This window comes from Misgurnus anguillicaudatus, chromosome 14 (assembly GCF_027580225.2).
Source record: "Misgurnus anguillicaudatus chromosome 14, ASM2758022v2, whole genome shotgun sequence".
Classification (NCBI taxonomy): Eukaryota; Metazoa; Chordata; class Actinopteri; order Cypriniformes; family Cobitidae; genus Misgurnus; species Misgurnus anguillicaudatus.
Genome location: NC_073350.2, coordinates 5,981,497 through 6,003,015, shown reverse-complemented (window position 1 = coordinate 6,003,015; position 21,519 = coordinate 5,981,497). Strand labels below are relative to the sequence as shown.

The 21,519-nt window shown below is 48.4% G+C and overlaps 22 non-coding genes across 22 annotated transcripts; all 22 read left to right on the top strand.

Moving 5' to 3' along the window:
• Window positions 1-923: 923 nt before the first annotated feature.
• Window positions 924-1,030, top strand: LOC141369700 (U6 spliceosomal RNA). Its single transcript, XR_012373496.1, has one exon. It is a non-coding gene; the product is annotated as a U6 spliceosomal RNA (small nuclear RNA).
• A 466-nt stretch (window positions 1,031-1,496) lies between these two features.
• Window positions 1,497-1,603, top strand: LOC141369707 (U6 spliceosomal RNA). Its single transcript, XR_012373503.1, has one exon. It is a non-coding gene; the product is annotated as a U6 spliceosomal RNA (small nuclear RNA).
• A 655-nt stretch (window positions 1,604-2,258) lies between these two features.
• On the top strand, window positions 2,259-2,365 carry LOC141369673 (U6 spliceosomal RNA). Its single transcript, XR_012373469.1, has one exon. It is a non-coding gene; the product is annotated as a U6 spliceosomal RNA (small nuclear RNA).
• Window positions 2,366-3,539: 1,174 nt separating this feature from the next.
• On the top strand, window positions 3,540-3,646 carry LOC141369703 (U6 spliceosomal RNA). Its single transcript, XR_012373499.1, has one exon. It is a non-coding gene; the product is annotated as a U6 spliceosomal RNA (small nuclear RNA).
• A 1,174-nt stretch (window positions 3,647-4,820) lies between these two features.
• LOC129428309 (U6 spliceosomal RNA) lies at window positions 4,821-4,927 on the top strand. Its single transcript, XR_008638951.1, has one exon. It is a non-coding gene; the product is annotated as a U6 spliceosomal RNA (small nuclear RNA).
• A 466-nt stretch (window positions 4,928-5,393) lies between these two features.
• On the top strand, window positions 5,394-5,500 carry LOC141369690 (U6 spliceosomal RNA). The gene has a single exon (XR_012373486.1). It is a non-coding gene; the product is annotated as a U6 spliceosomal RNA (small nuclear RNA).
• A 1,174-nt stretch (window positions 5,501-6,674) lies between these two features.
• Window positions 6,675-6,781, top strand: LOC141369672 (U6 spliceosomal RNA). Its single transcript, XR_012373468.1, has one exon. It is a non-coding gene; the product is annotated as a U6 spliceosomal RNA (small nuclear RNA).
• A 466-nt stretch (window positions 6,782-7,247) lies between these two features.
• Window positions 7,248-7,354, top strand: LOC141369706 (U6 spliceosomal RNA). The gene has a single exon (XR_012373502.1). It is a non-coding gene; the product is annotated as a U6 spliceosomal RNA (small nuclear RNA).
• A 655-nt stretch (window positions 7,355-8,009) lies between these two features.
• LOC141369671 (U6 spliceosomal RNA) lies at window positions 8,010-8,116 on the top strand. Its single transcript, XR_012373467.1, has one exon. It is a non-coding gene; the product is annotated as a U6 spliceosomal RNA (small nuclear RNA).
• Window positions 8,117-9,290: 1,174 nt separating this feature from the next.
• On the top strand, window positions 9,291-9,397 carry LOC141369701 (U6 spliceosomal RNA). The gene has a single exon (XR_012373497.1). It is a non-coding gene; the product is annotated as a U6 spliceosomal RNA (small nuclear RNA).
• Window positions 9,398-10,571: 1,174 nt separating this feature from the next.
• LOC141369697 (U6 spliceosomal RNA) lies at window positions 10,572-10,678 on the top strand. The gene has a single exon (XR_012373493.1). It is a non-coding gene; the product is annotated as a U6 spliceosomal RNA (small nuclear RNA).
• Window positions 10,679-11,144: 466 nt separating this feature from the next.
• Window positions 11,145-11,251, top strand: LOC141369689 (U6 spliceosomal RNA). Its single transcript, XR_012373485.1, has one exon. It is a non-coding gene; the product is annotated as a U6 spliceosomal RNA (small nuclear RNA).
• Window positions 11,252-12,426: 1,175 nt separating this feature from the next.
• LOC141369670 (U6 spliceosomal RNA) lies at window positions 12,427-12,533 on the top strand. Its single transcript, XR_012373466.1, has one exon. It is a non-coding gene; the product is annotated as a U6 spliceosomal RNA (small nuclear RNA).
• A 466-nt stretch (window positions 12,534-12,999) lies between these two features.
• On the top strand, window positions 13,000-13,106 carry LOC141369669 (U6 spliceosomal RNA). The gene has a single exon (XR_012373465.1). It is a non-coding gene; the product is annotated as a U6 spliceosomal RNA (small nuclear RNA).
• Window positions 13,107-14,280: 1,174 nt separating this feature from the next.
• Window positions 14,281-14,387, top strand: LOC141369668 (U6 spliceosomal RNA). The gene has a single exon (XR_012373464.1). It is a non-coding gene; the product is annotated as a U6 spliceosomal RNA (small nuclear RNA).
• Window positions 14,388-15,561: 1,174 nt separating this feature from the next.
• LOC141369709 (U6 spliceosomal RNA) lies at window positions 15,562-15,668 on the top strand. The gene has a single exon (XR_012373505.1). It is a non-coding gene; the product is annotated as a U6 spliceosomal RNA (small nuclear RNA).
• A 463-nt stretch (window positions 15,669-16,131) lies between these two features.
• LOC141369705 (U6 spliceosomal RNA) lies at window positions 16,132-16,238 on the top strand. Its single transcript, XR_012373501.1, has one exon. It is a non-coding gene; the product is annotated as a U6 spliceosomal RNA (small nuclear RNA).
• A 655-nt stretch (window positions 16,239-16,893) lies between these two features.
• Window positions 16,894-17,000, top strand: LOC141369695 (U6 spliceosomal RNA). Its single transcript, XR_012373491.1, has one exon. It is a non-coding gene; the product is annotated as a U6 spliceosomal RNA (small nuclear RNA).
• A 1,174-nt stretch (window positions 17,001-18,174) lies between these two features.
• LOC141369667 (U6 spliceosomal RNA) lies at window positions 18,175-18,281 on the top strand. Its single transcript, XR_012373463.1, has one exon. It is a non-coding gene; the product is annotated as a U6 spliceosomal RNA (small nuclear RNA).
• Window positions 18,282-18,746: 465 nt separating this feature from the next.
• Window positions 18,747-18,853, top strand: LOC141369666 (U6 spliceosomal RNA). The gene has a single exon (XR_012373462.1). It is a non-coding gene; the product is annotated as a U6 spliceosomal RNA (small nuclear RNA).
• Window positions 18,854-20,027: 1,174 nt separating this feature from the next.
• On the top strand, window positions 20,028-20,134 carry LOC141369692 (U6 spliceosomal RNA). The gene has a single exon (XR_012373488.1). It is a non-coding gene; the product is annotated as a U6 spliceosomal RNA (small nuclear RNA).
• Window positions 20,135-20,600: 466 nt separating this feature from the next.
• On the top strand, window positions 20,601-20,707 carry LOC141369704 (U6 spliceosomal RNA). Its single transcript, XR_012373500.1, has one exon. It is a non-coding gene; the product is annotated as a U6 spliceosomal RNA (small nuclear RNA).
• The last annotated feature ends 812 nt before the right edge of the window (window positions 20,708-21,519 follow it).

Below are 21,519 nucleotides of genomic sequence, written 5' to 3'. Positions count from 1 at the left end.
TCTTCAAGCTAATTGCCTCTGTTGCTCCAAGTCCTCGTTTTGTCAGGTTAACAACTTTGGCGACGCCTAGACTGAATCTGATGCTGTGGCTTTCTTCCCCTCCAACCTCTTCTTTTGTAAATAAGTACGTTATAGGCCACACCCCCACGTACAATAATGAGGGAGAGCATGATAGAGGCCCATGTACAATAGTCAGGAAAGCTCCAATCAGTGCCCTGCAATTTGCCTTTATCACGAGCCTTTGTTCTGTGAGGTCCAGGCGTGTGGGCTTTCTCATTTTGCCACCATCTTGCTGATCCTCGGCTCGGTCGCGAGTTCCCATTGGGCGTGGGCTTAGCGCCTCAACGTCAGCTTTTGTTTGGAATGACAACATGGTTTGTCTCATTTCAAATTGCTTTGCTTAAAGGTTTTGCCAAGTCTTGGAAAGAAGAAGGGTTTGTGGCCCGCTTTCAGTATGAATGGATGCAGACGCAGTAAAGACCGTTTAACAAGCAACTTTCTTTTGTTTGAGGCAGCTCCTCAAACACAGCATGGTTGAGGCCGCGCCCAATGCCCCTTGTGTTCTGTTTCCCGTACCACTGACAAGTGTGTCTTGTGCTTTCTGTGCCGCTGCTACATTTATCATTACGCTCATCCCGCGAAAAGCTTCATTCTCTCAGTTACCCCGTCCCTAAACGCGGTGGGAGGTTAAATCCGTCCGTGTGCCCAACCCAAGGAAAGCTTGGTTGGTAGTACATTGTGCTGGGCAGAGCAACGGTTGTGGGGGTGATTTCCTAGCAGCTCGGAAGCATCTGCCAAGCGGATACATGTTAATGTGCTGCACTGGTGCGAGTTTAGCAAGATGGTCTGCTTGTCCTCACCACCTGCCTGAGAGCTTGCTGAGAAACGAGGCATATAGGGACCTTGTTAGGGTCGTTTTGTTTGTGCTTGCTACGGCAGCACGTATACTAAAATTGGATCGATACAGAGAAGATTAGCATGGCCCCTGCGAAAGGATGACACGCAAATCCGTTAAGCGCTCCATATTTAATGCGTCGTTTACAGGTTTGCTTTTAAAGCCAGCGGGATACGCGCCAACGTCAGCCTCCGAATCTCCGGTGTATGGTCACCTGACATGCCTTTCTTGCGATCGTGACCGATTACATCACGCGTGTCCACCCTTGCACCAAAAACAGTAGAAAAAAGAAATACACATCGAATGTTCTCAGTGGAGGAGATAAAGGTTTGCACTGAGCATGGCTGAACTGCGATTGGAGGCCACTGGGAAAACTGTTGTTTGTTTCTTCAAGCTAATTGCCTCTGTTGCTCCAAGTCCTCGTTTTGTCAGGTTAACAACTTTGGCGACGCCTAGACTAAATCTGCATCTGCCAAGCGGATACATGTAAATGTGCTGCACTGGTGCGAGTTTAGCAAGATGGTCTGCTTGTCCTCACCACCTGCCTGAGAGCTTGCTGAGAAACGAGGCATATAGGGACCTTGTTAGGGTCGTTGTGTTTGTGCTTGCTACGGCAGCACGTATACTAAAATTGGATCGATACAGAGAAGATTAGCATGGCCCCTACGAAAGGATGACACGCAAATCCGTGAAGCGCTCCATATTTAATGCGTCGTTTACAGGTTTGCTTTTAAAGCCAGCGGGATACGCGCCAACGTCAGCCTCCGAATCTCCGGTGTATGGTCACCTGACATGCCTTCCTTGCGATCGTGACCGATTACATCACGCGTGTCCACCCTTGCACCAAAAACAGTAGAAAAAAGAAATACACATCGAATGTTCTCAGTGGAGGAAATAAAGGTTTGCACTGAGCATGGCTGAACTGCGATTGGAGGCCACTGGGAAAACTGTTGTTTGTTTCTTCAAGCTAATTGCCTCTGTTTTTCCAAGTCCTCGTTTTGTCAGGTTAACAACTTTGGCGATGCCTAGACTAAATCTGATGCTGTGGCTTTCTTCCCCTCCAACCTCTTCTTTTGTCAATAAGTACGTTATAGGCCACACCCCCACTGAACTGCGATTGGAGGCCACTGGGAAAACTGTTGTTTGTTTCTTCAAGCTAATTGCCTCTGTTGCTCCAAGTCCTCGTTTTGTCAGGTTAACAACTTTGGCGACGCCTAGACTAAATCTGCATCTGCCAAGCGGATACATGTAAATGTGCTGCACTGGTGCGAGTTTAGCAAGATGGTCTGCTTGTCCTCACCACCTGCCTGAGAGCTTGCTGAGAAACGAGGCATATAGGGACCTTGTTAGGGTCGTTGTGTTTGTGCTTGCTACGGCAGCACGTATACTAAAATTGGATCGATACAGAGAAGATTAGCATGGCCCCTGCGAAAGGATGACACGCAAATCCGTGAAGCGCTCCATATTTAATGCGTCGTTTACAGGTTTGCTTTTAAAGCCAGCGGGATACGCGCCAACGTCAGCCTCCGAATCTCCGGTGTATGGTCACCTGACATGCCTTCCTTGCGATCGTGACCGATTACATCACGCGTGTCCATCCTTGCACCAAAAACAGTAGAAAAAAGAAATACACATCGAACGTTCTCAGTGGAGGAGATAAAGGTTTGCACTGAGCATGGCTGAACTGCGATTGGAGGCCACTGGGAAAACTGTTGTTTGTTTCTTCAAGCTAATTGCCTCTGTTGCTCCAAGTCCTCGTTTTGTCAGGTTAACAACTTTGGCGATGCCTAGACTAAATCTGATGCTGTGGCTTTCTTCCCCTCCAACCTCTTCTTTTGTCAATAAGTACGTTATAGGCCACACCCCCACGTACAATAATGAGGGAGAGCATGATAGAGGCCCATGTACAATAGTCAGGAAAGCTCCAATCAGTGCCCTGCAATTTGCCTTTATCACGAGCCTTTGTTCTGTGAGGTCCAGGCGTGTGGGCCTTCTCATTTTGCCACCATCTTGCTGATCCTCGGCTCGGTCGCGAGTTCCCATTGGTGGTGGGCTTAGCGCCTCAACGTCAGCTTTTGTTTGGAATGACAACATGGTTTGTCTCATTTCAAATTGCTTTGCTTAAAGGTTTTGCCAAGTCTTGGAAAGAAGAAGGGTTTGTGGCCCGCTTTCAGTATGAATGGATGCAGACGCAGTAAAGACCGTTTAACAAGCAACTTTCTTTTGTTTGAGCCAGCTCCTCAAACACAGCATGGTTGAGGCCGCGCCCAATGCCCCTTGTGTTCTGTTTCCCGTACCACTGACAAGTGTGTCTTGTGCTTTCTGTGCCGCTGCTACATTTATCATTACGCTCATCCCGCGAAAAGCTTCATTCTCTCAGTTACCCCGTCCCTAAACGCGGTGGGAGATTAAATCCGTCCGTGTGCCCAACCCAAGGAAAGCTCGGTTGGTAGTACATTGTGCTGGGCAGAGCAACAGTTGTGGGGGCGATTTCCTAGCAGCTCGGAAGCATCTGCCAAGCGGATACATGTAAATGTGCTGCACTGGTGCGAGTTTCGCAAGATGGTCTGCTTGTCCTCACCACCTGCCTGAGAGCTTGCTGAGAAACGAGGCATATAGCGACCTTGTTAGGGTTGTTTTGTTTGTGATTGCTACGGCAGCACGTATACTAAAATTGGATCGATACAGAGAAGATTAGCATGGCCCCTGCGAAAGGATGACACGCAAATCCGTGAAGCGCTCCATATTTAATGCGTCGTTTACAGGTTTGCTTTTAAAGCCAGCGGGATACGCGCCAACGTCAGCCTCCGAATCTCCGGTGTATGGTCAACTGACATGCCTTCCTTGCGATCGTGACCGATTACATCACGCGTGTCCACCCTTGCACCAAAAACAGAAGAAAAAAGAAATACACATCGAATGTTCTCAGAGGAGGAGATAAAGGTTTGCACTGAGCATGGCTGAACTGCGATTGGAGGCCACTGGGAAAACTGTTGTTTGTTTCTTCAAGCTAATTGCCTCTGTTGCTCCAAGTCCTCGTTTTGTCAGGTTAACAACTTTGGCGACGCCTAGACTGAATCTGATGCTGTGGCTTTCTTCCCCTCCAACCTCTTCTTTTGTAAATAAGTACGTTATAGGCCACACCCCCACGTACAATAATGAGGGAGAGCATGATAGAGGCCCATGTACAATAGTCAGGAAAGCTCCAATCAGTGCCCTGCAATTTGCCTTTATCACGAGCCTTTGTTCTGTGAGGTCCAGGCGTGTGGGCCTTCTCATTTTGCCACCATCTTGCTGATCCTCGGCTCGGTCGCGAGTTCCCATTGGGCGTGGGCTTAGCGCCTCAACGTCAGCTTTTGTTTGGAATGACAACATGGTTTGTCTCATTTCAAATTGCTTTGCTTAAAGGTTTTGCCAAGTCTTGGAAAGAAGAAGGGTTTGTGGCCCGCTTTCAGTATGAATGGATGCAGACGCAGTAAAGACCGTTTAACAAGCAACTTTCTTTTGTTTGAGGCAGCTCCTCAAACACAGCATGGTTGAGGCCGCGCCCAATGCCCCTTGTGTTCTGTTTCCCGTACCACTGACAAGTGTGTCTTGTGCTTTCTGTGCCGCTGCTACATTTATCATTACGCTCATCCCGCGAAAAGCTTCATTCTCTCAGTTACCCCGTCCCTAAACGCGGTGGGAGGTTAAATCCGTCCGTGTGCCCAACCCAAGGAAAGCTTGGTTGGTAGTACATTGTGCTGGGCAGAGCAACGGTTGTGGGGGTGATTTCCTAGCAGCTCGGAAGCATCTGCCAAGCGGATACATGTTAATGTGCTGCACTGGTGCGAGTTTAGCAAGATGGTCTGCTTGTCCTCACCACCTGCCTGAGAGCTTGCTGAGAAACGAGGCATATAGGGACCTTGTTAGGGTCGTTGTGTTTGTGCTTGCTACGGCAGCACGTATACTAAAATTGGATCGATACAGAGAAGATTAGCATGGCCCCTGCGAAAGGATGACACGCAAATCCGTGAAGCGCTCCATATTTAATGCGTCGTTTACAGGTTTGCTTTTAAAGCCAGCGGGATACGCGCCAACGTCAGCCTCCGAATCTCCGGTGTATGGTCACCTGACATGCCTTTCTTGCGATCGTGACCGATTACATCACGCGTGTCCACCCTTGCACCAAAAACAGTAGAAAAAAGAAATACACATCGAATGTTCTCAGTGGAGGAGATAAAGGTTTGCACTGAGCATGGCTGAACTGCGATTGGAGGCCACTGGGAAAACTGTTGTTTGTTTCTTCAAGCTAATTGCCTCTGTTGCTCCAAGTCCTCGTTTTGTCAGGTTAACAACTTTGGCGACGCCTAGACTAAATCTGCATCTGCCAAGCGGATACATGTAAATGTGCTGCACTGGTGCGAGTTTAGCAAGATGGTCTGCTTGTCCTCACCACCTGCCTGAGAGCTTGCTGAGAAACGAGGCATATAGGGACCTTGTTAGGGTCGTTGTGTTTGTGCTTGCTATGGCAGCACGTATACTAAAATTGGATCGATACAGAGAAGATTAGCATGGCCCCTGCGAAAGGATGACACGCAAATCTGTGAAGCGCTCCATATTTAATGCGTCGTTTACAGGTTTGCTTTTAAAGCCAGTGGGATACGCGCCAACGTCAGCCTCCGAATCTCCGGTGTATGGTCACCTGACATGCCTTTCTTGCGATCGTGACCGATTACATCACGCGTGTCCACACTTGCACCAAAAACAGTAGAAAAAAGAAATACACATCGAATGTTCTCAGTGGAGGAGATAAAGGTTTGCACTGAGCATGGCTGAACTGCGATTGGAGGCCACTGGGAAAACTGTTGTTTGTTTCTTCAAGCTAATTGCCTCTGTTGCTCCAAGTCCTCGTTTTGTCAGGTTAACAACTTTGGCGACGCCTAGACTAAATCTGATGCTGTGGCTTTCTTCCCCTCCAACCTCTTCTTTTGTAAATAAGTATGTTATAGGCCACACCCCCACGTACAATAATGAGGGAGAGCATGATAGAGGCCCATGTACAATAGTCAGGAAAGCTCCAATCAGTGCCCTGCAATTTGCCTTTATCACGAGCCTTTGTTCTGTGAGGTCCAGGCGTGTGGGCCTTCTCATTTTGCCACCATCTTGCTGATCCTCGGCTCGGTCGCGAGTTCCCATTGGTGGTGGGCTTAGCGCCTCAACGTCAGCTTTTGTTTGGAATGACAACATGGTTTGTCTCATTTTAAATTGCTTTGCTTAAAGGTTTTGCCAAGTCTTGGAAAGAAGAAGGGTTTGTGGCCCGCTTTCAGTATGAATGGATGCAGACGCAGTAAAGACCGTTTAACAAGCAACTTTCTTTTGTTTGAGGCAGCTCCTCAAACACAGCATGGTTGAGGCCGCGCCCAATGCCCCTTGTGTTCTGTTTCCCGTACCACTGACAAGTGTGTCTTGTGCTTTCTGTGCCGCTGCTACATTTATCATTACGCTCATCCCGCGAAAAGCTTCATTCTCTCAGTTACCCCGTCCCTAAACGCGGTGGGAGGTTAAATCCGTCCGTGTGCCCAACCCAAGGAAAGCTTGGTTGGTAGTACATTGTGCTGGGCAGAGCAACGGTTGTGGGGGTGATTTCCTAGCAGCTCGGAAGCATCTGCCAAGCGGATACATGTAAATGTGCTGCACTGGTGCGAGTTTAGCAAGATGGTCTGCTTGTCCTCACCACCTGCCTGAGAGCTTTCTGAGAAACGAGGCATATAGGGACCTTGTTAGGGTCGTTGTGTTTGTGCTTGCTACGGCAGCACGTATACTAAAATTGGATCGATACAGAGAAGATTAGCATGGCCCCTGCGAAAGGATGACACGCAAATCCGTGAAGCGCTCCATATTTAATGCGTCGTTTACAGGTTTGCTTTTAAAGCCAGTGGGATACGCGCCTACGTCAGCCTCCGAATCTCCGGTGTATGGTCACCTGACATGCCTTTCTTGCGATCGTGACCGATTACATCACGCGTGTCCACACTTGCACCAAAAACAGTAGAAAAAAGAAATACACATCGAATGTTCTCAGTGGAGGAGATAAAGGTTTGCACTGAGCATGGCTGAACTGCGATTGGAGGCCACTGGGAAAACTGTTGTTTGTTTCTTCAAGCTAATTGCCTCTGTTGCTCCAAGTCCTCGTTTTGTCAGGTTAACAACTTTGGCGACGCCTAGACTAAATCTGCATCTGCCAAGCGGATACATGTAAATGTGCTGCACTGGTGCGAGTTTAGCAAGATGGTCTGCTTGTCCTCACCACCTGCCTGAGAGCTTGCTGAGAAACGAGGCATATAGGGACCTTGTTAGGGTCGTTGTGTTTGTGCTTGCTACGGCAGCACGTATACTAAAATTGGATCGATACAGAGAAGATTAGCATGGCCCCTACGAAAGGATGACACGCAAATCCGTGAAGCGCTCCATATTTAATGCGTCGTTTACAGGTTTGCTTTTAAAGCCAGCGGGATACGCGCCAACGTCAGCCTCCGAATCTCCGGTGTATGGTCACCTGACATGCCTTCCTTGCGATCGTGACCGATTACATCACGCGTGTCCACCCTTGCACCAAAAACAGTAGAAAAAAGAAATACACATCGAATGTTCTCAGTGGAGGAAATAAAGGTTTGCACTGAGCATGGCTGAACTGCGATTGGAGGCCACTGGGAAAACTGTTGTTTGTTTCTTCAAGCTAATTGCCTCTGTTTTTCCAAGTCCTCGTTTTGTCAGGTTAACAACTTTGGCGATGCCTAGACTAAATCTGATGCTGTGGCTTTCTTCCCCTCCAACCTCTTCTTTTGTCAATAAGTACGTTATAGGCCACACCCCCACTGAACTGCGATTGGAGGCCACTGGGAAAACTGTTGTTTGTTTCTTCAAGCTAATTGCCTCTGTTGCTCCAAGTCCTCGTTTTGTCAGGTTAACAACTTTGGCGACGCCTAGACTAAATCTGCATCTGCCAAGCGGATACATGTAAATGTGCTGCACTGGTGCGAGTTTAGCAAGATGGTCTGCTTGTCCTCACCACCTGCCTGAGAGCTTGCTGAGAAACGAGGCATATAGGGACCTTGTTAGGGTCGTTGTGTTTGTGCTTGCTACGGCAGCACGTATACTAAAATTGGATCGATACAGAGAAGATTAGCATGGCCCCTGCGAAAGGATGACACGCAAATCCGTGAAGCGCTCCATATTTAATGCGTCGTTTACAGGTTTGCTTTTAAAGCCAGCGGGATACGCGCCAACGTCAGCCTCCGAGTCTCCGGTGTATGGTCACCTGACATGCCTTCCTTGCGATCGTGACCGATTACATCACGCGTGTCCATCCTTGCACCAAAAACAGTAGAAAAAAGAAATACACATCGAACGTTCTCAGTGGAGGAGATAAAGGTTTGCACTGAGCATGGCTGAACTGCGATTGGAGGCCACTGGGAAAACTGTTGTTTGTTTCTTCAAGCTAATTGCCTCTGTTGCTCCAAGTCCTCGTTTTGTCAGGTTAACAACTTTGGCGATGCCTAGACTAAATCTGATGCTGTGGCTTTCTTCCCCTCCAACCTCTTCTTTTGTCAATAAGTACGTTATAGGCCACACCCCCACGTACAATAATGAGGGAGAGCATGATAGAGGCCCATGTACAATAGTCAGGAAAGCTCCAATCAGTGCCCTGCAATTTGCCTTTATCACGAGCCTTTGTTCTGTGAGGTCCAGGCGTGTGGGCCTTCTCATTTTGCCACCATCTTGCTGATCCTCGGCTCGGTCGCGAGTTCCCATTGGTGGTGGGCTTAGCGCCTCAACGTCAGCTTTTGTTTGGAATGACAACATGGTTTGTCTCATTTCAAATTGCTTTGCTTAAAGGTTTTGCCAAGTCTTGGAAAGAAGAAGGGTTTGTGGCCCGCTTTCAGTATGAATGGATACAGACGCAGTAAAGACCGTTTAACAAGCAACTTTCTTTTGTTTGAGCCAGCTCCTCAAACACAGCATGGTTGAGGCCGCGCCCAATGCCCCTTGTGTTCTGTTTCCCGTACCACTGACAAGTGTGTCTTGTGCTTTCTGTGCCGCTGCTACATTTATCATTACGCTCATCCCGCGAAAAGCTTCATTCTCTCAGTTACCCCGTCCCTAAACGCGGTGGGAGATTAAATCCGTCCGTGTGCCCAACCCAAGGAAAGCTCGGTTGGTAGTACATTGTGCTGGGCAGAGCAACAGTTGTGGGGGCGATTTCCTAGCAGCTCGGAAGCATCTGCCAAGCGGATACATGTAAATGTGCTGCACTGGTGCGAGTTTCGCAAGATGGTCTGCTTGTCCTCACCACCTGCCTGAGAGCTTGCTGAGAAACGAGGCATATAGGGACCTTGTTAGGGTTGTTTTGTTTGTGATTGCTACGGCAGCACGTATACTAAAATTGGATCGATACAGAGAAGATTAGCATGGCCCCTGCGAAAGGATGACACGCAAATCCGTGAAGCGCTCCATATTTAACGCGTCGTTTACAGGTTTGCTTTTAAAGCCAGCGGGATACGCGCCAACGTCAGCCTCCGAATCTCCGGTGTATGGTCAACTGACATGCCTTCCTTGCGATCGTGACCGATTACATCACGCGTGTCCACCCTTGCACCAAAAACAGAAGAAAAAAGAAATACACATCGAATGTTCTCAGAGGAGGAGATAAAGGTTTGCACTGAGCATGGCTGAACTGCGATTGGAGGCCACTGGGAAAACTGTTGTTTGTTTCTTCAAGCTAATTGCCTCTGTTGCTCCAAGTCCTCGTTTTGTCAGGTTAACAACTTTGGCGACGCCTAGACTGAATCTGATGCTGTGGCTTTCTTCCCCTCCAACCTCTTCTTTTGTAAATAAGTACGTTATAGGCCACACCCCCACGTACAATAATGAGGGAGAGCATGATAGAGGCCCATGTACAATAGTCAGGAAAGCTCCAATCAGTGCCCTGCAATTTGCCTTTATCACGAGCCTTTGTTCTGTGAGGTCCAGGCGTGTGGGCCTTCTCATTTTGCCACCATCTTGCTGATCCTCGGCTCGGTCGCGAGTTCCCATTGGGCGTGGGCTTAGCGCCTCAACGTCAGCTTTTGTTTGGAATGACAACATGGTTTGTCTCATTTCAAATTGCTTTGCTTAAAGGTTTTGCCAAGTCTTGGAAAGAAGAAGGGTTTGTGGCCCGCTTTCAGTATGAATGGATGCAGACGCAGTAAAGACCGTTTAACAAGCAACTTTCTTTTGTTTGAGGCAGCTCCTCAAACACAGCATGGTTGAGGCCGCGCCCAATGCCCCTTGTGTTCTGTTTCCCGTACCACTGACAAGTGTGTCTTGTGCTTTCTGTGCCGCTGCTACATTTATCATTACGCTCATCCCGCGAAAAGCTTCATTCTCTCAGTTACCCCGTCCCTAAACGCGGTGGGAGGTTAAATCCGTCCGTGTGCCCAACCCAAGGAAAGCTTGGTTGGTAGTACATTGTGCTGGGCAGAGCAACGGTTGTGGGGGTGATTTCCTAGCAGCTCGGAAGCATCTGCCAAGCGGATACATGTTAATGTGCTGCACTGGTGCGAGTTTAGCAAGATGGTCTGCTTGTCCTCACCACCTGCCTGAGAGCTTGCTGAGAAACGAGGCATATAGGGACCTTGTTAGGGTCGTTGTGTTTGTGCTTGCTACGGCAGCACGTATACAAAAATTGGATCGATACAGAGAAGATTAGCATGGCCCCTGCGAAAGGATGACACGCAAATCCGTGAAGCGCTCCATATTTAATGCGTCGTTTACAGGTTTGCTTTTAAAGCCAGCGGGATACGCGCCAACGTCAGCCTCCGAATCTCCGGTGTATGGTCACCTGACATGCCTTTCTTGCGATCGTGACCGATTACATCATGCGTGTCCACCCTTGCACCAAAAACAGTAGAAAAAAGAAATACACATCGAATGTTCTCAGTGGAGGAGATAAAGGTTTGCACTGAGCATGGCTGAACTGCGATTGGAGGCCACTGGGAAAACTGTTGTTTGTTTCTTCAAGCTAATTGCCTCTGTTGCTCCAAGTCCTCGTTTTGTCAGGTTAACAACTTTGGCGACGCCTAGACTAAATCTGCATCTGCCAAGCGGATACATGTAAATGTGCTGCACTGGTGCGAGTTTAGCAAGATGGTCTGCTTGTCCTCACCACCTGCCTGAGAGCTTGCTGAGAAACGAGGCATATAGGGACCTTGTTAGGGTCGTTGTGTTTGTGCTTGCTATGGCAGCACGTATACTAAAATTGGATCGATACAGAGAAGATTAGCATGGCCCCTGCGAAAGGATGACACGCAAATCTGTGAAGCGCTCCATATTTAATGCGTCGTTTACAGGTTTGCTTTTTAAAGCCAGTGGGATACGCGCCAACGTCAGCCTCCGAATCTCCGGTGTATGGTCACCTGACATGCCTTTCTTGCGATCGTGACCGATTACATCACGCGTGTCCACACTTGCACCAAAAACAGTAGAAAAAAGAAATACACATCGAATGTTCTCAGTGGAGGAGATAAAGGTTTGCACTGAGCATGGCTGAACTGCGATTGGAGGCCACTGGGAAAACTGTTGTTTGTTTCTTCAAGCTAATTGCCTCTGTTGCTCCAAGTCCTCGTTTTGTCAGGTTAACAACTTTGGCGACGCCTAGACTAAATCTGATGCTGTGGCTTTCTTCCCCTCCAACCTCTTCTTTTGTAAATAAGTATGTTATAGGCCACACCCCCACGTACAATAATGAGGGAGAGCATGATAGAGGCCCATGTACAATAGTCAGGAAAGCTCCAATCAGTGCCCTGCAATTTGCCTTTATCACGAGCCTTTGTTCTGTGAGGTCCAGGCGTGTGGGCCTTCTCATTTTGCCACCATCTTGCTGATCCTCGGCTCGGTCGCGAGTTCCCATTGGTGGTGGGCTTAGCGCCTCAACGTCAGCTTTTGTTTGGAATGACAACATGGTTTGTCTCATTTTAAATTGCTTTGCTTAAAGGTTTTGCCAAGTCTTGGAAAGAAGAAGGGTTTGTGGCCCGCTTTCAGTATGAATGGATGCAGACGCAGTAAAGACCGTTTAACAAGCAACTTTCTTTTGTTTGAGGCAGCTCCTCAAACACAGCATGGTTGAGGCCGCGCCCAATGCCCCTTGTGTTCTGTTTCCCGTACCACTGACAAGTGTGTCTTGTGCTTTCTGTGCCGCTGCTACATTTATCATTACGCTCATCCCGCGAAAAGCTTCATTCTCTCAGTTACCCCGTCCCTAAACGCGGTGGGAGGTTAAATCCGTCCGTGTGCCCAACCCAAGGAAAGCTTGGTTGGTAGTACATTGTGCTGGGCAGAGCAACGGTTGTGGGGGTGATTTCCTAGCAGCTCGGAAGCATCTGCCAAGCGGATACATGTAAATGTGCTGCACTGGTGCGAGTTTAGCAAGATGGTCTGCTTGTCCTCACCACCTGCCTGAGAGCTTTCTGAGAAACGAGGCATATAGGGACCTTGTTAGGGTCGTTGTGTTTGTGCTTGCTACGGCAGCACGTATACTAAAATTGGATCGATACAGAGAAGATTAGCATGGCCCCTGCGAAAGGATGACACGCAAATCCGTGAAGCGCTCCATATTTAATGCGTCGTTTACAGGTTTGCTTTTAAAGCCAGTGGGATACGCGCCTACGTCAGCCTCCGAATCTCCGGTGTATGGTCACCTGACATGCCTTTCTTGCGATCGTGACCGATTACATCACGCGTGTCCACACTTGCACCAAAAACAGTAGAAAAAAGAAATACACATCGAATGTTCTCAGTGGAGGAGATAAAGGTTTGCACTGAGCATGGCTGAACTGCGATTGGAGGCCACTGGGAAAACTGTTGTTTGTTTCTTCAAGCTAATTGCCTCTGTTGCTCCAAGTCCTCGTTTTGTCAGGTTAACAACTTTGGCGACGCCTAGACTAAATCTGCATCTGCCAAGCGGATACATGTAAATGTGCTGCACTGGTGCGAGTTTAGCAAGATGGTCTGCTTGTCCTCACCACCTGCCTGAGAGCTTGCTGAGAAACGAGGCATATAGGGACCTTGTTAGGGTCGTTGTGTTTGTGCTTGCTACGGCAGCACGTATACTAAAATTGGATCGATACAGAGAAGATTAGCATGGCCCCTGCGAAAGGATGACACGCAAATCCGTGAAGCGCTCCATATTTAATGCGTCGTTTACAGGTTTGCTTTTAAAGCCAGCGGGATACGCGCCAACGTCAGCCTCCGAATCTCCGGTGTATGGTCACCTGACATGCCTTCCTTGCGATCGTGACCGATTACATCACGCGTGTCCACCCTTGCACCAAAAACAGTAGAAAAAAGAAATACACATCGAACGTTCTCAGTGGAGGAGATAAAGGTTTGCACTGAGCATGGCTGAACTGCGATTGGAGGCCACTGGGAAAACTGTTGTTTGTTTCTTCAAGCTAATTGCCTCTGTTGCTCCAAGTCCTCGTTTTGTCAGGTTAACAACTTTGGCGATGCCTAGACTAAATCTGATGCTGTGGCTTTCTTCCCCTCCAACCTCTTCTTTTGTCAATAAGTACGTTATAGGCCACACCCCCACGTACAATAATGAGGGAGAGCATGATAGAGGCCCATGTACAATAGTCAGGAAAGCTCCAATCAGTGCCCTGCAATTTGCCTTTATCACGAGCCTTTGTTCTATGAGGTCCAGGCGTGTGGGCCTTCTCATTTTGCCACCATCTTGCTGATCCTCGGCTCGGTCGCGAATTCCCATTGGTGGTGGGCTTAGCGCCTCAACGTCACCTTTTGTTTGGAATGACAACATGGTTTGTCTCATTTCAAATTGCTTTGCTTAAAGGTTTTGCCAAGTCTTGGAAAGAAGAAGGGTTTGTGGCCCGCTTTCAGTATGAATGGATGCAGACGCAGTAAAGACCGTTTAACAAGCAACTTTCTTTTGTTTGAGCCAGCTCCTCAAACACAGCATGGTTGAGGCCGCGCCCAATGCCCCTTGTGTTCTGTTTCCCGTACCACTGACAAGTGTGTCTTGTGCTTTCTGTGCCGCTGCTACATTTATCATTACGCTCATCCCGCGAAAAGCTTCATTCTCTCAGTTACCCCGTCCCTAAACCCGGTGGGAGATTAAATCCGTCCGTGTGCCCAACCCAAGGAAAGCTTGGTTGGTAGTACATTGTGCTGGGCAGAGCAACAGTTGTGGGGGCGATTTCCTAGCAGCTCGGAAGCATCTGCCAAGCGGATACATGTAAATGTGCTGCACTGGTGCGAGTTTCGCAAGATGGTCTGCTTGTCCTCACCACCTGCCTGAGAGCTTGCTAAGAAACGAGGCATATAGGGACCTTGTTAGGGTCGTTTTGTTTGTGCTTGCTACGGCAGCACGTATACTAAAATTGGATCGATACAGAGAAGATTAGCATGGCCCCTGCGAAAGGATGACACGCAAATCCGTGAAGCGCTCCATATTTAATGCGTCGTTTACAGGTTTGCTTTTAAAGCCAGCGGGATACGCGCCAACGTCAGCCTCCGAATCTCCGGTGTATGGTCACCTGACATGCCTTCCTTGCGATCGTGACCGATTACATCACGCGTGTCCACCCTTGCACCAAAAACAGAAGAAAAAAGAAATACACATCGAATGTTCTCAGAGGAGGAGATAAAGGTTTGCACTGAGCATGGCTGAACTGCGATTGGAGGCCACTGGGAAAACTGTTGTTTGTTTCTTCAAGCTAATTGCCTCTGTTGCTCCAAGTCCTCGTTTTGTCAGGTTAACAACTTTGGCGACGCCTAGACTGAATCTGATGCTGTGGCTTTCTTCCCCTCCAACCTCTTCTTTTGTAAATAAGTACGTTATAGGCCACACCCCCACGTACAATAATGAGGGAGAGCATGATAGAGGCCCATGTACAATAGTCAGGAAAGCTCCAATCAGTGCCCTGCAATTTGCCTTTATCACGAGCCTTTGTTCTGTGAGGTCCAGGCGTGTGGGCCTTCTCATTTTGCCACCATCTTGCTGATCCTCGGCTCGGTCGCGAGTTCCCATTGGTGGTGGGCTTAGCGCCTCAACGTCAGCTTTTGTTTGGAATGACAACATGGTTTGTCTCATTTTAAATTGCTTTGCTTAAAGGTTTTGCCAAGTCTTGGAAAGAAGAAGGGTTTGTGGCCCGCTTTCAGTATGAATGGATGCAGACGCAGTAAAGACCGTTTAACAAGCAACTTTCTTTTGTTTGAGGCAGCTCCTCAAACACAGCATGGTTGAGGCCGCGCCCAATGCCCCTTGTGTTCTGTTTCCCGTACCACTGACAAGTGTGTCTTGTGCTTTCTGTGCCGCTGCTACATTTATCATTACGCTCATCCCGCGAAAAGCTTCATTCTCTCAGTTACCCCGTCCCTAAACGCGGTGGGAGGTTAAATCCGTCCGTGTGCCCAACCCAAGGAAAGCTTGGTTGGTAGTACATTGTGCTGGGCAGAGCAACGGTTGTGGGGGTTATTTCCTAGCAGCTCGGAAGCATCTGCCAAGCGGATACATGTTAATGTGCTGCACTGGTGCGAGTTTAGCAAGATGGTCTGCTTGTCCTCACCACCTGCCTGAGAGCTTGCTGAGAAACGAGGCATATAGGGACCTTGTTAGGGTCGTTGTGTTTGTGCTTGCTACGGCAGCACGTCTACTAAAATTGGATCGATACAGAGAAGATTAGCATGGCCCCTGCGAAAGTATGACACGCAAATCCGTGAAGCGCTCCATATTTAATGCGTCGTTTACAGGTTTGCTTTTAAAGCCAGTGGGATACGCGCCAACGTCAGCCTCCGAATCTCCGGTGTATGGTCACCTGACATGCCTTTCTTGCGATCGTGACCGATTACATCACGCGTGTCCACACTTGCACCAAAAACAGTAGAAAAAAGAAATACACATCGAATGTTCTCAGTGGAGGAGATAAAGGTTTGCACTGAGCATGGCTGAACTGCGATTGGAGGCCACTGGGAAAACTGTTGTTTGTTTCTTCAAGCTAATTGCCTCTGTTGCTCCAAGTCCTCGTTTTGTCAGGTTAACAACTTTGGCGAAGCCTAGACTAAATCTGCATCTGCCAAGCGGATACATGTAAATGTGCTGCACTGGTGCGAGTTTAGCAAGATGGTCTGCTTGTCCTCACCACCTGCCTGAGAGCTTGTTGAGAAACGAGGCATATAGGGACCTTGTTAGGGTCGTGTTTGTGCTTGCTACGGCAGCACGTATACTAAAATTGGATCGATACAGAGAAGATTAGCATGGCCCCTACGAAAGGATGACACGCAAATCCGTGAAGCGCTCCATATTTAATGCGTCGTTTACAGGTTTGCTTTTAAAGCCAGCGGGATACGCGCCAACGTCAGCCTCCGAATCTCCGGTGTATGGTCACCTGACATGCCTTCCTTGCGATCGTGACCGATTACATCACGCGTGTCCACCCTTGCACCAAAAACAGTAGAAAAAAGAAATACACATCGAATGTTCTCAGTGGAGGAGATAAAGGTTTGCACTGAGCATGGCTGAACTGCGATTGGAGGCCACTGGGAAAACTGTTGTTTGTTTCTTCAAGCTAATTGCCTCTGTTTCTCCAAGTCCTCGTTTTGTCAGGTTAACAACTTTGGCGATGCCTAGACTAAATCTGATGCTGTGGCTTTCTTCCCCTCCAACCTCTTCTTTTGTCAATAAGTACGTTATAGGCCACACCCCCACTGAACTGCGATTGGAGGCCACTGGGAAAACTGTTGTTTGTTTCTTCAAGCTAATTGCCTCTGTTGCTCCAAGTCCTCGATTTGTCAGGTTAACAACTTTGGCGACGCCTAGACTAAATCTGCATCTGCCAAGCGGATACATGTAAATGTGCTGCACTGGTGCGAGTTTAGCAAGATGGTCTGCTTGTCCTCACCACCTGCCTGAGAGCTTGCTGAGAAACGAGGCATATAGGGACCTTGTTAGGGTCGTTGTGTTTGTGCTTGCTACGGCAGCACGTATACTAAAATTGGATAGATACAGAGAAGATTAGCATGGCCCCTGCGAAAGGATGACACGCAAATCCGTGAAGCGCTCCATATTTAATGCGTCGTTTACAGGTTTGCTTTTAAAGCCAGCGGGATACGCGCCAACGTCAGCCTCCGAATCTCAGGTGTATGGTCACCTGACATGCCTTCCTTGCGATCGTGACCGATTACATCACGCGTGTCCACACTTGCACCAAAAACAGTAGAAAAAAGAAATACACATCGAATGTTCTCAGTGGAGGAGATAAAGGTTTGCACTGAGCATGGCTGAACTGCGATTGGAGGCCACTGGGAAAACTGTTGTTTGTTTCTTCAAGCTAATTGCCTCTGTTGCTCCAAGTCCTCGTTTTGTCAGGTTAACAACTTTGGCGACGCCTAGACTAAATCTGATGCTGTGGCTTTCTTCCCCTCCAACCTCTTCTTTTGTAAATAAGTACGTTATAGGCCACACCCCCACGTACAATAATGAGGGAGAGCATGATAGAGGCCCATGTACAATAGTCAGGAAAGCTCCAATCAGTGCCCTGCAATTTGCCTTTATCACGAGCCTTTGTTCTGTGAGGTCCAGGCGTGTGGGCCTTCTCATTTTGCCACCATCTTGCTGATCCTCGGCTCGGTCGCGAGTTCCCATTGGGCGTGGGCTTAGCGCCTCAACGTCAGCTTTTGTTTGGAATGACAACATGGTTTGTCTCATTTCAAATTGCTTTGCTTAAAGGTTTTGCCAAGTCTTGGAAAGAAGAAGGGTTTGTGGCCCGCTTTCAGTATGAATGGATGCAGACGCAGTAAAGACCGTTTAACAAGCAACTTTCTTTTGTTTGAGGCAGCTCCTCAAACACAGCATGGTTGAGGCCGCGCCCAATGCCCCTTGTGTTCTGTTTCCCGTACCACTGACAAGTGTGTCTTGTGCTTTCTGTGCCGCTGCTACATTTATCATTACGCTCATCCCGCGAAAAGCTTCATTCTCTCAGTTACCCCGTCCCTAAACGCGGTGGGAGGTTAAATCCGTCCGTGTGCCCAACCCAAGGAAAGCTTGGTTGGTAGTACATTGTGCTGGGCAGAGCAACGGTTGTGGGGGTGATTTCCTAGCAGCTCGAAAGCATCTGCCAAGCGGATACATGTTAATGTGCTGCACTGGTGCGAGTTTAGCAAGATGGTCTGCTTGTCCTCACCACCTGCCTGAGAGCTTGCTGAGAAACGAGGCATATAGGGACCTTGTTAGGGTCGTTGTGTTTGTGCTTGCTACGGCAGCACGTATACTAAAATTGGATCGATACAGAGAAGATTAGCATGGCCCCTGCGAAAGGATGACACGCAAATCCGTGAAGCGCTCCATATTTAATGCGTCGTTTACAGGTTTGCTTTTAAAGCCAGCGGGATACGCGCCAACGTCAGCCTCCGAATCTCCGGTGTATGGTCACCTGACATGCCTTTCTTGCGATCGTGACCGATTACATCACGCGTGTCCACCCTTGCACCAAAACAGTAGAAAAAAGAAATACACATCGAATGTTCTCAGTGGAGGAGATAAAGGTTTGCACTGAGCATGGCTGAACTGCGATTGGAGGCCACTGGGAAAACTGTTGTTTGTTTCTTCAAGCTAATTGCCTCTGTTGCTCCAAGTCCTCGTTTTGTCAGGTTAACAACTTTGGCGACGCCTAGACTAAATCTGCATCTGCCAAGCGGATACATGTAAATGTGCTGCACTGGTGCGAGTTTAGCAAGATGGTCTGCTTGTCCTCACCACCTGCCTGAGAGCTTGCTGAGAAACGAGGCATATAGGGATCTTGTTAGGGTCGTTGTGTTTGTGCTTGCTACGGCAGCACGTATACTAAAATTGGATCGATACAGAGAAGATTAGCATGGCCCCTGCGAAAGGATGACACGCAAATCCGTGAAGCGCTCCATATTTAATGCGTCGTTTACAGGTTTGCTTTTAAAGCCAGTGGGATACGCGCCAACGTCAGCCTCCGAATCTCCGGTGTATGGTCACCTGACATGCCTTTCTTGCGATCGTGACCGATTACATCACGCGTGTCCACACTTGCACCAAAAACAGTAGAAAAAAGAAATACACATCGAATGTTCTCAGTGTAGGAGATAAAGGTTTGCACTGAACATGGCTGAACTGCGATTGGAGGCCACTGGGAAAACTGTTGTTTGTTTCTTCAAGCTAATTGCCTCTGTTGCTCCAAGTCCTCGTTTTGTCAGGTTAACAACTTTGGCGACGCCTAGACTAAATCTGATGCTGTGGCTTTCTTCCCCTCCAACCTCTTCTTTTGTAAATAAGTATGTTATAGGCCACACCCCCACGTACAATAATGAGGGAGAGCATGATAGAGGCCCATGTACAATAGTCAGGAAAGCTCCAATCAGTGCCCTGCAATTTGCCTTTATCACGCGCCTTTGTTCTGTGAGGTCCAGGCGTGTGGGCCTTCTCATTTTGCCACCATCTTGCTGATCCTCGGCTCGGTCGCGAGTTCCCATTGGTGGTGGGCTTAGCGCCTCAACGTCAGCTTTTGTTTGGAATGACAACCTGGTTTGTCTCATTTTAAATTGCTTTGCTTAAAGGTTTTGCCAAGTCTTGGAAAGAAGAAGGGTTTGTGGCCCGCTTTCAGTATGAATGGATGCAGACGCAGTAAAGACCGTTTAACAAGCAACTTTCTTTTGTTTGAGGCAGCTCCTCAAACACAGCATGGTTGAGGCCGCGCCCAATGCCCCTTGTGTTCTGTTTCCCGTACCACTGACAAGTGTGTCTTGTGCTTTCTGTGCCACTGCTACATTTATCATTACGCTCATCCCGCGAAAAGCTTCATTCTCTCAGTTACCCCGTCCCTAAACGCGGTGGGAGGTTAAATCCGTCCGTGTGCCCAACCCAAGGAAAGCTTGGTTGGTAGTACATTGTGCTGGGCAGAGCAACGGTTGTGGGGGTGATTTCCTAGCAGCTCGGAAGCATCTGCCAAGCGGATACATGTTAATGTGCTGCACTGGTGCGAGTTTAGCAAGATGGTCTGCTTGTCCTCACCACCTGCCTGAGAGCTTGCTGAGAAACGAGGCATATAGGGACCTTGTTAGGGTCGTTGTGTTTGTGCTTGCTACGGCAGCACGTCTACTAAAATTGGATCGATACAGAGAAGATTAGCATGGCCCCTGCGAAAGGATGACACGCAAATCCGTGAAGCGCTCCATATTTAATGCGTCGTTTACAGGTTTGCTTTTAAAGCCAGTGGGATACGCGCCAACGTCAGCCTCCGAATCTCCGGTGTATGGTCACCTGACATGCCTTTCTTGCGATCGTGACCGATTACATCACGCGTGTCCACACTTGCACCAAAAACAGTAGAAAAAAGAAATACACATCGAATGTTCTCAGTGGAGGAGATAAAGGTTTGCACTGAGCATGGCTGAACTGCGATTGGAGGCCACTGGGAAAACTGTTGTTTGTTTCTTCAAGCTAATTGCCTCTGTTGCTCCAAGTCCTCGTTTTGTCAGGTTAACAACTTTGGCGAAGCCTAGACTAAATCTGCATCTGCCAAGCGGATACATGTAAATGTGCTGCACTGGTGCGAGTTTAGCAAGATGGTCTGCTTGTCCTCACCACCTGCCTGAGAGCTTGCTGAGAAACGAGGCATATAGGGACCTTGTTAGGGTCGTTGTGTTTGTGCTTGCTACGGCAGCACGTATACTAAAATTGGATCGATACAGAGAAGATTAGCATGGCCCCTACGAAAGGATGACACGCAAATCCGTGAAGCGCTCCATATTTAATGCGTCGTTTACAGGTTTGCTTTTAAAGCCAGCGGGATACGCGCCAACGTCAGCCTCCGAATCTCCGGTGTATGGTCACCTGACATGCCTTCCTTGCGATCGTGACCGATTACATCACGCGTGTCCACCCTTGCACCAAAAACAGTAGAAAAAAGAAATACACATCGAATGTTCTCAGTGGAGGAGATAAAGGTTTGCACTGAGCATGGCTGAACTGCGATTGGAGGCCACTGGGAAAACTGTTGTTTGTTTCTTCAAGCTAATTGCCTCTGTTTCTCCAAGTCCTCGTTTTGTCAGGTTAACAACTTTGGCGATGCCTAGACTAAATCTGATGCTGTGGCTTTCTTCCCCTCCAACCTCTTCTTTTGTAAATAAGTACGTTATAGGCCACACCCCCACGTACAATAATGAGGGAGAGCATGATAGAGGCCCATGTACAATAGTCAGGAAAGCTCCAATCAGTGCCCTGCAATTTGCCTTTATCACGAGCCTTTGTTCTGTGAGGTCCAGGCGTGTGGGCCTTCTCATTTTGCCACCATCTTGCTGATCCTCGGCTCGGTCGCGAGTTCCCATTGGGCGTGGGCTTAGCGCCTCAACGTCAGCTTTTGTTTGGAATGACAACATGGTTTGTCTCATTTCAAATTGCTTTGCTTAAAGGTTTTGCCAAGTCTTGGAAAGAAGAAGGGTTTGTGGCCCGCTTTCAGTATGAATGGATGCAGACGCAGTAAAGACCGTTTAACAAGCAACTTTCTTTTGTTTGAGGCAGCTCCTCAAACACAGCATGGTTGAGGCTGCGCCCAATGCCCCTTGTG